This window comes from Rhagoletis pomonella, unplaced genomic scaffold (assembly GCF_013731165.1).
Source record: "Rhagoletis pomonella isolate Grant_MI unplaced genomic scaffold, Rhpom_1.0 Rhpom_scaffold_00011, whole genome shotgun sequence".
Taxonomy (NCBI): Eukaryota; Metazoa; Arthropoda; class Insecta; order Diptera; family Tephritidae; genus Rhagoletis; species Rhagoletis pomonella.
In genome coordinates this window covers 23,902,702-23,914,891 of record NW_023458565.1, presented here as the reverse complement: position 1 = coordinate 23,914,891, position 12,190 = coordinate 23,902,702, and the positions used below count along the sequence as shown (strand labels likewise).

The 12,190-nt window shown below is 34.9% G+C and overlaps 1 long non-coding RNA gene across 1 annotated transcript; it reads right to left on the bottom strand.

Moving 5' to 3' along the window:
- Positions 1–2,937: 2,937 nt before the first annotated feature.
- LOC118746871 lies at positions 2,938–8,184 on the bottom strand. The gene is made up of 2 exons (XR_004993900.1): positions 3,940–8,184; positions 2,938–3,429 (listed from the first exon to the last, which is right to left on the bottom strand). It is a non-coding gene; the product is annotated as an uncharacterized LOC118746871 (long non-coding RNA).
- Between the last annotated feature and the right edge of the window lie 4,006 nt (positions 8,185–12,190).

Below are 12,190 nucleotides of genomic sequence, written 5' to 3'. Positions count from 1 at the left end.
AGTAGCTCAAAAGGCAGTGGTTTCGACAGCAAGAGAGCCACTAAACCACGTTCCAATGGAGATACACCAGTGGCCGGAAATGACGGCGGCTGTGGGAGAAGTGGGCGCGATTTGAAGTATCCAGGAAAAGGTCGTGGTAAGCTTTATAAAAAAAATACATAACATCAACGAAGAATTAATTCTTAAAGGTTTTTCATAATATTTATTTTTTTGGTTGTTTTTCTATTCTTTGTGGAACTAAAATAAACTGAAAGTGCCAAATGTTTTTTCTTTAATTTCTGATTTTTTTTTTAATTTCTGTTTGAAGCTTGCACTTTATAAGTATTAGTTTGCAAGTCTTTTATTCGCATTGAAATGCTAAATAATAACGCTGCTAAAAATAGCTTGCTTTATAATGTCTGCCCTGCTTCAAGCAAATTAGGATTTTCTACTCCCTAACAGCGTTCGACGAATAATATGTACATATGTATGTATGTAATAAAAAATAATAAAAAAATAAAACAAGCGCGCAAATTAATCGCCTAAACATTAAAAGCCAGCAGACATTGAAGTGCTACTTATTCAAAATGGCATGGCGTACCAAATTCGAATGGTTGATTAAGCATATTTGGTTGCGGTCACACGTAATTATATGCCATTGTATTGTAAGTAAATATTGTTTATGTAGACAGCTTTGTTAACTGCGAATTATTTTTTGGTAGTATAGAAGACTCAAAAGGAGATATCTTAAATACTTTATAATTGACTTATGTGGATGCTTTTAACGCCCACCAAAAATTGGTGGGCGAATTTTCGAAACTGAAGTAATTTGACAAAAAAGGAAAAGTTCACCAGAACAGGTTCAGTGCAAGAATTCCTTTATTGGAAAGTATTTGGCAAATTATGAAATCAAGTTTTATATTTTCCTATAAATCAAGTGTAACAAAACCAATTATTAGAAAAACAAGCTGAAGAAAGTCTTTTAAATAGGAGTTTAAAAGCAAAAATTGCAATTTTACAACAATTGACTTTCTGCAAAAAAAATGGCGATAAGAAAAAGCACCAAAATCAGAATCTTATTAACACTTTAAAAGGAGATGGATCACTAAGTGAAAGAATTCCGAAAATGTGCATATATAAACCCTTTTCAGCTACTGTTTAGAGAGCAAAGTTGACGACAGTATTTCCGGGATTATGTTTTCTGACAATGTTAATTATTTTTCGAAACATTTTGGATTCTAGCAGCATTTTCACAGGACTCTTCGTTTTTATTTTATTTTTAGCAGCTTCCGAAACTTTTCGTGATGTTTTTGGACTTTTCGGTATTTTTGCGGAATTGTAGAAATTTTCCGGGAGCTTGTCATTGGAAATTAGTAGGGTCCGGCTAAAGGTAGATTTTTCAGTCAAAGCCGAAGCCGAATCGAACATTCGGTTTTGTTCTAGCAATCGGCTGATTACCGTAGATTCACTTTAAATTTGTTTTCAACAAATCAGCAGAAGAAAAAATATAAATAATCAACATTTGCAGCCGCTTAAAACTTGCACTTTATCATACTAAAATTTACTGCGCTACAAAGCTCTAACTTTAAGAACCTTGCAAATATTTACCACTATGTACTCATTTCTGCTCCCCACTGTATGCACTTTTTAAACCTTGAAGATAAATCTAAACCTAAGTGTCAAACTCAATCTTAATCTTAATATTAATATTATTTTTAATCTTAATCTTAATCTTAATCTTAATCTTGCTCTTAATCTTAGTATTTATCTTAAGCTCAATCCTAATCTTAACTCTAATCTTACTTTTTCTCTTAATCTCAACCCAAATAATAATCTTATTCTTATTCCTAGTCTTACTCTTAATCTTAATTTTAACCTTATTCTTAATCGAATTCTTAACTTTAACCTAAATATAAATTTTAATTTTAATCAAAATCTTAATCGCAATCTCAATCGCAATCTCAATCTCTATAACAACACTAATCTTAGTTTTAATCTTAATGTTAGTTTCAATTTCACCCTTAATCTTAATCTTAATCCCGATCTTAATCTTAATTTTAAACTTAATCTCAATCCCAATCTCAATTTAGTCTCAACCTCAATCTAAATCTCAATCCAAATCTTAATCTAAATCTTTGTCTTAGTGTTAGTTTTAATCTTATTCTCAAATCTTAATCTTCATCTTAAGCTTAATACCAATCTTAATCTTACTCTTAATCTTAATCTCAATCTCACCCTTAATCTTAAACTTAATCGTGCCCAACTACCCCCACTATCTTCTGTCGCTTTTACATGTCATTCCTACCCATTTTCCCTACATCGATGTTTGCATTTACACACAAATACATACATAAAAATATTCAAAACGCTATTCGCCTACTTGTGAGGCCTTCCATCCCTACAAACGCCCACCGCGGTTACGCCAGTGGAAATCGAATAAGTACTACAATATGCACATGATCATAGAAAATAAGCTGCTTTCTGTTTGCAACAACAAAAAAAAAAAATTCATAAGCAAATGATAACAAACTCATTGCTTGTTGATTATTTCTGTTGTTGGCTGCTACAGCTGTGGCTTTGTATTTATTTGAAATTATTTTTGCTTTATTTTCTATTGATAATTATTTTTTTTTTTAATTTTGTTTGTGTTGTAGAATTTAACGCGTGCATACATACAATTGTTATATACATATCTACATACGAGTTCTAGCGTATGGGCATGTACATATACATGTATATGGTAGTATGTATGAAATAAATAAAAAAAAACCTTTGAATACTTTACTGAACTGAACTGAAATTTTCCACTTAACGCTTGCTTGCACAACTACAACAATGCTTACTAGCTGCTTTGGCTTAAACAGAAATCAGCTTATTATAATTTTTTGAGCTGCAGTCTCCACTTTTTGTTTTTATACAATTTTTGTTGAGTCTATCGTTTGGGTTTTATGTAATTTGTTTTTTTTTTTATACATATTTTGCGACTTACTTTTTATTTATCTTGCTGGTTACAGTGCTGTTGAGCGATTGTTTTTGTTGTATATATGTATGTAGTTGTTTTGTCGCCAATTGCTCGCCTTTTTTTTTGCTTGGCTACTATGTAGCTTGTATGTTGGGCGAGCTATAAATATTCTATTGGTTGAATATTTTTATGTTAAAGAATTATTGTTTATGCTTATTAGTTATAGTTTTATGCCTTTTCAAATTGGTGTGCTACGAAATTCTTTTAGTTTGCTCTTTTATTTATAGCAGTGTTCTTGTTTTGGCTTTTGTTTTGTTTTTTTTTTTTTGGAAACTTGTTGCTTTTTTATTTTGTATTGTTATATTGTCTATGTACATTTGTAGATAATTAGGTATGCAAGTATGTGTGTGCTACTTTTTATTTTTACTTGCTTTGTTTGAGCTTAGGAATGATTGATTAACAGGAACGCAGACAGTTTCACTATTAGTCTAATTAATTTATTTTTAAATGAATTTTTTTCTATAAATGTTTATGTGTACTTTTATGGGCTACGTAAATTTTTTATGAGAGTTTTTAATGTATTTTCTTTTTGTCATTTTTATTAAAAATTTTTTTTTTATTATAACTTTGAAATATTGTCCTTTTAAGTTACTCGTGCAATGATTGCTTAATTAGCTGCAACTTTCTTGCTTTTTTTTTTGTTCGAAAATTGTTTTTGATAACAAGCGATCTTTTCACACTTTCCTCTTCATCACACGTTTGCTACTTGCAAAATTTGCCTGCCGTTCTTATTATTTTAATTATTTAATTATTTTTTTGCATGAAAAAAAAAACGTTTTTAAATTGTATTTCGCTTCAACTGTCTAGTCGCATCGCAATTACGTAAAGAAATCGTTCACTCAAACGCAATCTCAAAAAAAAAAAAAAATACCACAACAAAAATAGCGCTAAGGAATTTATTTATTTATGCCTTTTACGCCACTCATATTTTTATCTACATAATTTTATTGTTGCTGAGTAAATAATTCTTCAGCACAGACGTTGTTGCTTGCGTCGTTGTGTCGGACCGAAAACCCAGCGCAAAAAGAAATCTTCAGCCAAAAATTTTGTTTTCTGTTTCTTGTTTTTTTGTGTGTGAAATAATCGCGCAAACTACTCGCTAAACGTTGCAAGTGTTTTAAGCAAACGAAAATAGCCCAAGTGTACGCGCACCAGACGTTTGTAGACGTAGACGAGACACACTAGCCGCCACAAAATTTAAAATTTTTTTTTATTGTTTATTTATTTTCGTATTTGCTTGCTCTGTCTTCATTTAATCTTATCACACACTTTTAACGTTTTTTTTTGTTAATGTTTATTAGCGTTTGCTTCGTTGCAGCCGTATCTAGACATGTATTCACGTCTTCACGTTCATCGAAAATGGCGTCCACAATGGCGGACGTTTGCTAAAAGTTTTACAACCGACGCGCCTGACGGGCATACAGCTACTGAGCAAAGCAACCACCTCGATGAAGCGGTCAAGTCACTAAAACCGAACTAGCTGGTCTGTTCGCTGTACGCAGTTGCTCCAAGCTTTGGTGCTCTGGTGCACTCTGATGCTTCGTTGCTCTGTTGCTGTTCCTATTACTGCTGTTTGGTTGGTGTTTGTTGCTCTTTCCGTTGGTGTTGTTGACACGGTGCGCTGGTGGTTGTCGGTGGTTGTTTGTCGTCGTTGTCGTTGTCGTTCTCGTCATCCTCATCCTCATCGCTATCGCCATTGCCGTCGTTCACTTGCTTCGTTGATAATCTCGATTTTATTTTCTTTTTATTTTATGGGATTTAGGTTTTTTACTTGCGTTCACATTCAAGTTTTCGAAACTCATTACTCACACACACTGCCCAAGTACTTACATATGTATGTAGCTGCAACAAGCTCTCTTTCGTGAGCGCAACTTGTTTTTATGACACTTTTATGGGATTCGCTGTATTTCGTGTTTTCTATTTTATTTTTGTGTGACTGTCTCCACCAAATGTTTGTAGTTCGCACTTCCTCATCTATTGAGTGTGGTTGTTGGCGCTTTTGCCACATTTTATTACGCCATTACTTCCGTTCACTTTTTGTTTCCTGCTCTTTTAACACTATTTCTCATTCTTGTTCCCACACACTGTCGCTCGTCCCTCTCTCTCTCTTTCTCTCTCTCTATGGTTCACACCTCAGAACTTTTTCTAAATTGTTTTTATTTACCTTTCGCTTCCAATTTTTCTTGTCCACTTCTGCACTCTTCAATTCCCAACGTTGTTGTTGTTTTTTTACAGCACTCACCTTTTCATAATTTCCGCTTGTGCCTATTTATGTTTTTGTCTACATTTCATAGTCGTATTTATCGTCTAATTTTGCTATTTTTTGTCATCGTCTATGCGACTTTTCGTATGGTGTGGTTTTTATTCGGATTCGATTGCCTATGTACATACATACATATGAGTTCATAAGTACTTAGAATTATATCTGTCAGACATAGAATTCGTTATCAACTCACCTGAACCATTATTATGGCTGAAAAAAACAAAAAAAAATTATATTATTTGGGTGACGTAGTTGTCGATAATTAAAAAAAGTTTTACTAAGATTTAGACAAACAGACAACCCAAATATGTATTCGTTTGCCCGAAATTGTTCTTGCAGATCACCGTAATGTTTTCCGATTGGACATATATTCGGTTAGCCCAGCAGCTATCAGGTTCTGGGTCTCTGTCAAGGTGTGCTTCTTTCTATCTTTTTCTTTCAGCTGCGTCTGGTTACATCCTTGTTAGTAGACCACTCCATAGTTACATATATTGCAAGAAATAGTGCTGTGCATGAGTTGGCTAGGAGAGACACGCTTGAGTCCATATGCCCGTGAAAAGAGTAAATCGAACTATTCTTGAAGAGATGGGCCTCGTGTCAGTTTGGCGACTGAAACCACTATAACAGAACCTTTCCCAACCTTAACGATATGGCTTCAGAGATTATAGCCCGACCTATTTTCTGTGAAAGAAAAATCTCTTAAAGGTCAACCAAAATCGTATACGAAAGAAGATCCTAAACTGGCCAACGTCTGAGATCGGTAACCAAATACTTGAAAAAAATTGCGGCACCCAACATCTTCCCTTTCGGTACCAGATACCGATTCGATACTTTAAGCTCCATCTTAACCCAGCCAGCGAAAAAACCGCAAACGGATCCCTATAAGTACCTACATGTGGCTTTTCATAGCCGGTGCTCTCCTAAACAGCTGTTATTCCATATTTTTTTGGCGATATCGGTCTATTAATAAGAAATTCCAATATTTCGGTACTGAGAATCGAGAGTTTTGGATACTCTTTGAATCGGTATCGAGTATCGATCAATACTAAAAAGTATCGTCTCAGCACATCTTTAATGTTGCAGATAGGCACACTTAGGTTCAGTGGTAACGTCGTGATACCAATTGAGAGTTCGTATTCGATCCCATCCGTTCACCTAGAAGTGTAGCCAGTTGATTAGGTTAATAAAGCATAAGAAATCATGAATGCCTGCTTCGTTTAGCTCCGCCAGACATACAAAGAGGTGGTGGTGGAATGGGCGTCTTATAGCCCACGAAAAGACATTGCAGTAGCAGAGGCAGTATTCAATACTCTAAATTTCTTCTTCGTCGCGGCAGCTCTGGCGGAAATCATTGACCGGTAAGCCCATTCTGCTAGCGTGCCTGCCAATTAAGTAGGGTTAAGTTAAGATACCGGAAACTTGCCTTAGTAGAGGTCATTCTAGTCGAATGAGTGTGTTGGATATTTTCTTGTCGAAGCTGGGCCAGATTTGTCGAGTGGTCCCACACGTGGCTTCCAACGACCGTCTTTTATTTGCCTTTTTTTTGTATTTTAAGCCATGTTTTTCCCGCATCGTGAAAAGTTTTGACGTCAGACATTTAACATTTTATAGCTGCTTGGCTGAGTGAGTACTTCGTTGGTGAAGGCAGATTAAGAGAAGATTTTATAAGCCAAAATGCAGCCTCTTTTAGGCCAGCGAGCTCTGCAATGAATTGGTAGCCTAAAACAGCGGTTTAACAAGAGGTCCTTTGAGTGTAGCCGCATCATCCTGTCAGTCCTTCCTCGAAGGGATAGAGGCGTTTTGTAATATGGGACTTAATAGTATCGGGGTAGTTCGTTAGAATGTTGGTGTGACGGAATCTAGTGACTCTTCATTTTGACAGTGCATTTAGTCTAACTGAATAGCTTGAAACTTACCGAAAATTAAACAGGCAGAAATTTTAGAAGTGTTTCCAACGCTTTAGTGGGCGTGGATGGACTGTGATGTCGTTGAATAAAATAGGACATATGACTGCTGTATAAATCCAGTGCGCTTTAGTACCCTATTTCTTACCTAGAGACGTTTTGTTGTCGATTAAGTGCGTTGACTTTTTGCTGTACGAACGGATCTGCACTGTAAAAACTGCACTCAATTAAAAACTTGGAGACGGGCTAGCCAAGACCCGAAAATGGCTGTGGTTCCACGAAAACTATTGATGGATGTTGTGCTGTCGGATACATACATACATATGTTTTCGTTATTGAGAATTTCCTCCCCGAAGAAGATTTCTGCTTATGAAGTTATTGTTGCGGATACCTGGCCTAAACCAGATTATATAAATCCTTCAACCGTTGTCGTCAAACTCAGAAAATGGCAGGTTATGGGGTGTTTCGATGGTATCGGACAAAAGGAGATGTGCTAGTTGAGTGGGTGTCAAAGAGCACATGCATATGTATGTGCAACATGCAAAGTTTAGGACTTCAAAAAGGAAAATTATAGAAAATAACCGATTTATTAGTTTTTACGGGTTATAAAAACATTGCTGATATACACTCAAAATCGCACATATATAGTGATACGGTCTAATATACCAATGCATATGTGTATGTAAATATGTTGTCTTAAACTTACTGCTTCATTCACATCCTCTTGGTTGTTAACTGCTGGGTGGTTCGTCAGTACTTCGGTTTTATCTAAAATTTCTTTACTCTGTGTCATGTTTTCTAAATGTGCTGTTTATTTTGCTTTTACTGTTAGATACGTCACGCATACAAACACATACATACATACATACACTTTACTTAAAATTTGTTACGATGTTGACTTTGTGCTATGACGTCATTGACTAATGTTGGGTTTAGCGAAAAATATTGTTGTTGCTGAGGGTTTTGTAGTAAGTACAATTGTAAAAAAACATACAAACATATAAGTATACTAGCCGTACCCCGGTGTGCTTCTCTACACCAAATATTGAAAAATCCTGGAATTTTTCTATATGAAATTTTTTATTTTTTTTATACTATATTGCAGCCATGTTTATACTTGACTTAATTTATCCGAAGAAAAAATAAACACAGCAGCATTGTTCACTATGTTTTCGATTTTTCATATGTATATCTGCTGTTGTACCATATACATACGTGGTTCATGTGACAGACATAAACTGTCATATATCATGAACCGCTGGACCGAATTCGGGACCACTTCACATAACCCATCTGCATGATAGTCCGAATATACTGTTTAAATTTGGTAGAACTCGTGCACTTATTTTTTAATTTAAGATGGGATGGGGTGCCATGCCCCTTTTTCATTAGCGCACATTTTTTCTCCATGAGTATGGAATTATTTCATATGTCTCTATACCAATTTCCAGTAGTCTACTACAAATATTTCAAGAGATATACCAGATGAAAATTTTTGTTAGTATGGGTAGTGCCACGCCCCCTTTTCCGAATTCGGGAAACTTAACACAAGCCATCTGCATAATAGCCCGACTATGCCGTATAAATTTGGTTGAAATCTTGCACTTATTTTTTGTATATAAGATTTGAGGTGCCACGCCCTCTTTTCCAATACCGCCCATTTTCCTCCATGAGTATGGAATTATTTGATATATCTCTATACCAATTTCCAGTACTCTACCACAAATATTTCAAGAGATATACAACAAAAATTTTAGTTAGTATGGGAGGTGCCACACCCCCTTTTACGAATACCGGCAAACTTCACATAAACCATCGGCTTGATACGGTGGATATGCCGTATAAATTTGGTTGGCTCACACCAAAAACGTGTACTTGTTTTTATATATAAGATACATATGCCACGCCCCCTTTTCCTAATTTGGGCAAACTCCACATAAAATATCTGCATGATGGCCCGAATATGCTATATAAATTTGGTTGAATTCGGTGAAGCCGTTCTCAATTTATAAGCTAACTCACAAATTTTTATATATAAAATAGAACTAACTGCCGAGATAGGTCGATCTTCCACTCAGCCATCGATATCAGCTTAAATTCAGATACATACTTTTGGAAGAACGTAATCAAATATGTGACTCATTACATATTTATGAAAGTGGAACGTTTTTGGTGTCATAGACATAAAGAAACATGTATTAATTGCATCATTATTAAATTCAGGCTAACGATCTTCACGCTTTTATTCCGAAAGGCGTGTAGCGATTTCTATAACGCTGCCTTGTCTTCTGAGATTTCCCCGCAAAATATTGTCCGACTAATCCCTAATGTTATGATCTCTAGAAATAAAGGAAATTGCATCAGTAACATTGCTGAAGATAGCAGGGACTCCCACACATGTGGGTAGTGACAGTGAGTCATTTGTTGCGGCTCATGGAGGCCTTACTTGGACCAAAAACTGCGGTCTTGAGGTTAACCGAGCTAAAACTTAGGTAGTCATTTTTACCGTTCTGCCAAGTAACTTGGAGTAATTCTCGACAGCAACCTGCTCTGGAATGGCAACACAATGGAACGGATCAAGAAAATCACCACAGCGCTCTTCATACGTAAAAAAGGTCATCGGTGTACCGTGGGGCTTCACATCTAGCATAGTTCACTAGTTCTACACTGCCATTGTTCGTCCGATTTTGCTCTACGGAGACCTAGTACAAAAGTGCATACCTTAAATATTTCTAAAAATTCTGAATATAAAGTTTGAAATTTTGATGAAAATTTTTTTAAGTTTGATTCATTTTTAACCGACTTCCAAAAAAGGAGGAGGTTATCAGTTCGTCAGAATATTTTTTTTATGTATGTTACCGCATAACTTTGGACCACGTCAACCGATTTCGATAATTTTTTTATGCATCAGAAGGGTAGTGTCTCAGAGGTGGTCCCATACTAATCTGGTTTAGATCCGATCATTGGATCATGAAATATATATAGATATATATATTTTTTTAAAGCCGTTTTTTTTTTTGCTAAAAATTACTTGTTATGATATTTGTTCAAAGTTTGTAATATATGGTTTTCGTTATAGAATGAGCTATATTTTAAATGAAAATTAACGAAAAAGATTCATGATGGAAAACCTTTTGAATATTGTGAAAAAACTAATTTACGAATACTTCTGTGAGTGTCTGTATTATTTTATATGGCTAAAGCATCCCAATATAAGAATTGAATGTACAAAAAACTTAATTTATTTCGCCGAAATCCCACTGTGCCGAATGCCTTGTGAATACCCCAAATATTTACGGTTCTATTAATTACTTACCAGCAGTTTTATTTTTTAGTGGCGTTGTTGGTTTTGCAGTCGCATGATTTTTTATAGCTTTAACATTTCATTCTTTTGATTTAGCAACTTTAACACTTTTTATATCGTACATAAGATAGGATTGACATATGTTTGTACATATGTATGTATGTATTTCTACGGAAATTTATTTTTTTCTTTAACCTCGCTTTACATACGTAGTTTTTTAAATTTTCCCACTAGTAGCTATTTCCGATTATCACGCCATAAATTTATTTATTTCTTAATTTTTTTTTAACATAAAAACCATTACCTTCGGCATATTGCAGCTATGCAATATGTACGATTTTTTGCTTAATTGTGGTTTTCTCTTTACGCTTCTTTTTTTCACTATAATCGCGTCTGCGATTTTTTTCTGCTTAGCTTTCGTACCGGCATACACAGCTTAGTACTCAACGAGTTGAATGCCTTATTTTTATGGTGTTTCGTTATTTTTTTATTTTTATTTTACTTTTATTTTTATTTTTTGTTTTTGCGTTTTGCTTTCCGATTTTAGTTGTTTAAGTAGTTCTTGTAGTTCTTCGTTTGCATTCCTTTCTTACCACGCCACATATTTTGCTATGTATATACTCGAAATTTACATACATACACACGGGTCCATCGGTATGCTTAAATTGATTTTCTTCATTCTATACACAAACGCACATTGTTCTTGTTGTATTTGTGTTGTTTATTTTGCTTCTTTTTTTTATTTTAAATAGTACTAGGTGCCACATGCTGTTTTTATTTTTTACCTATTTCTCACCGTTCGAATAAAAATAAGCTTATGCTTTGCTGTCCACGGAGCAACTGAGTTGCATTGCACGATGTTGCAGACATTTCAATTCGCCACCATCATCATCATCATCATCATCATCATCATCATCATCATTATTAACGTCATCAACACAAGCGACAACAAAAAATAAAGCAGAAAAAATGACAACAGCAGAATGCATGTAGGAGCAGCTGATGAGTGTGGCACAACTGTGTGGGAAAATAGTACATATTTAGCAGTGCTGTGCTATTGTTGTTTATGGAGGCTGGCTGGTAAAGGTATGGACGAGGTGGTTGAAAGTGCATAAAGCAATGCATGGAAGAAGAAGAAGATATGGCAATACTATTGACTTAGGTACATATGCAAACGGTGAATGCCAGATGAGGGCCCAGAGATTTGTAATCATACGTACATATGACACATAATATCTAAGAAAATAGTACTTTTAAAGTTTTCATATCTGCGCATATGATGACAAAAGTATCTCACCTATCTTACCTCCATTTTTTTTTTTTACAAACTTTGCTATATACATATGCCGCTTAGCTGAAATTGAATTCGCCGCTTATTTAACAGAACAATTGAGAGTGTGCTTAAAATGCGCTCTACATATGAGAGCCTGGTTAAGAGAGAAAAATGTTTTGCAGACGCTATGGCAGTGTGCGTGTACGAGTACCTGTGTGTTCTTGTGTGTTTGTGAGCGGAAGGAAGAGCATAGCTAAAGGAATGCAAAGCTTAAATCACTTTTTTACTTGCAAAATAATGAAAATCGCAGCATATTTTTGCAGCAATCCATATGAAAAGTAGTTGAATTTAAATGAAAATTCATCACAAAATACAAGTTAATTAAAGATTTTTTTTATGAGTAGAATTCGCTTCATCGTAAAATGATTTGAGGCTACACCTCCAT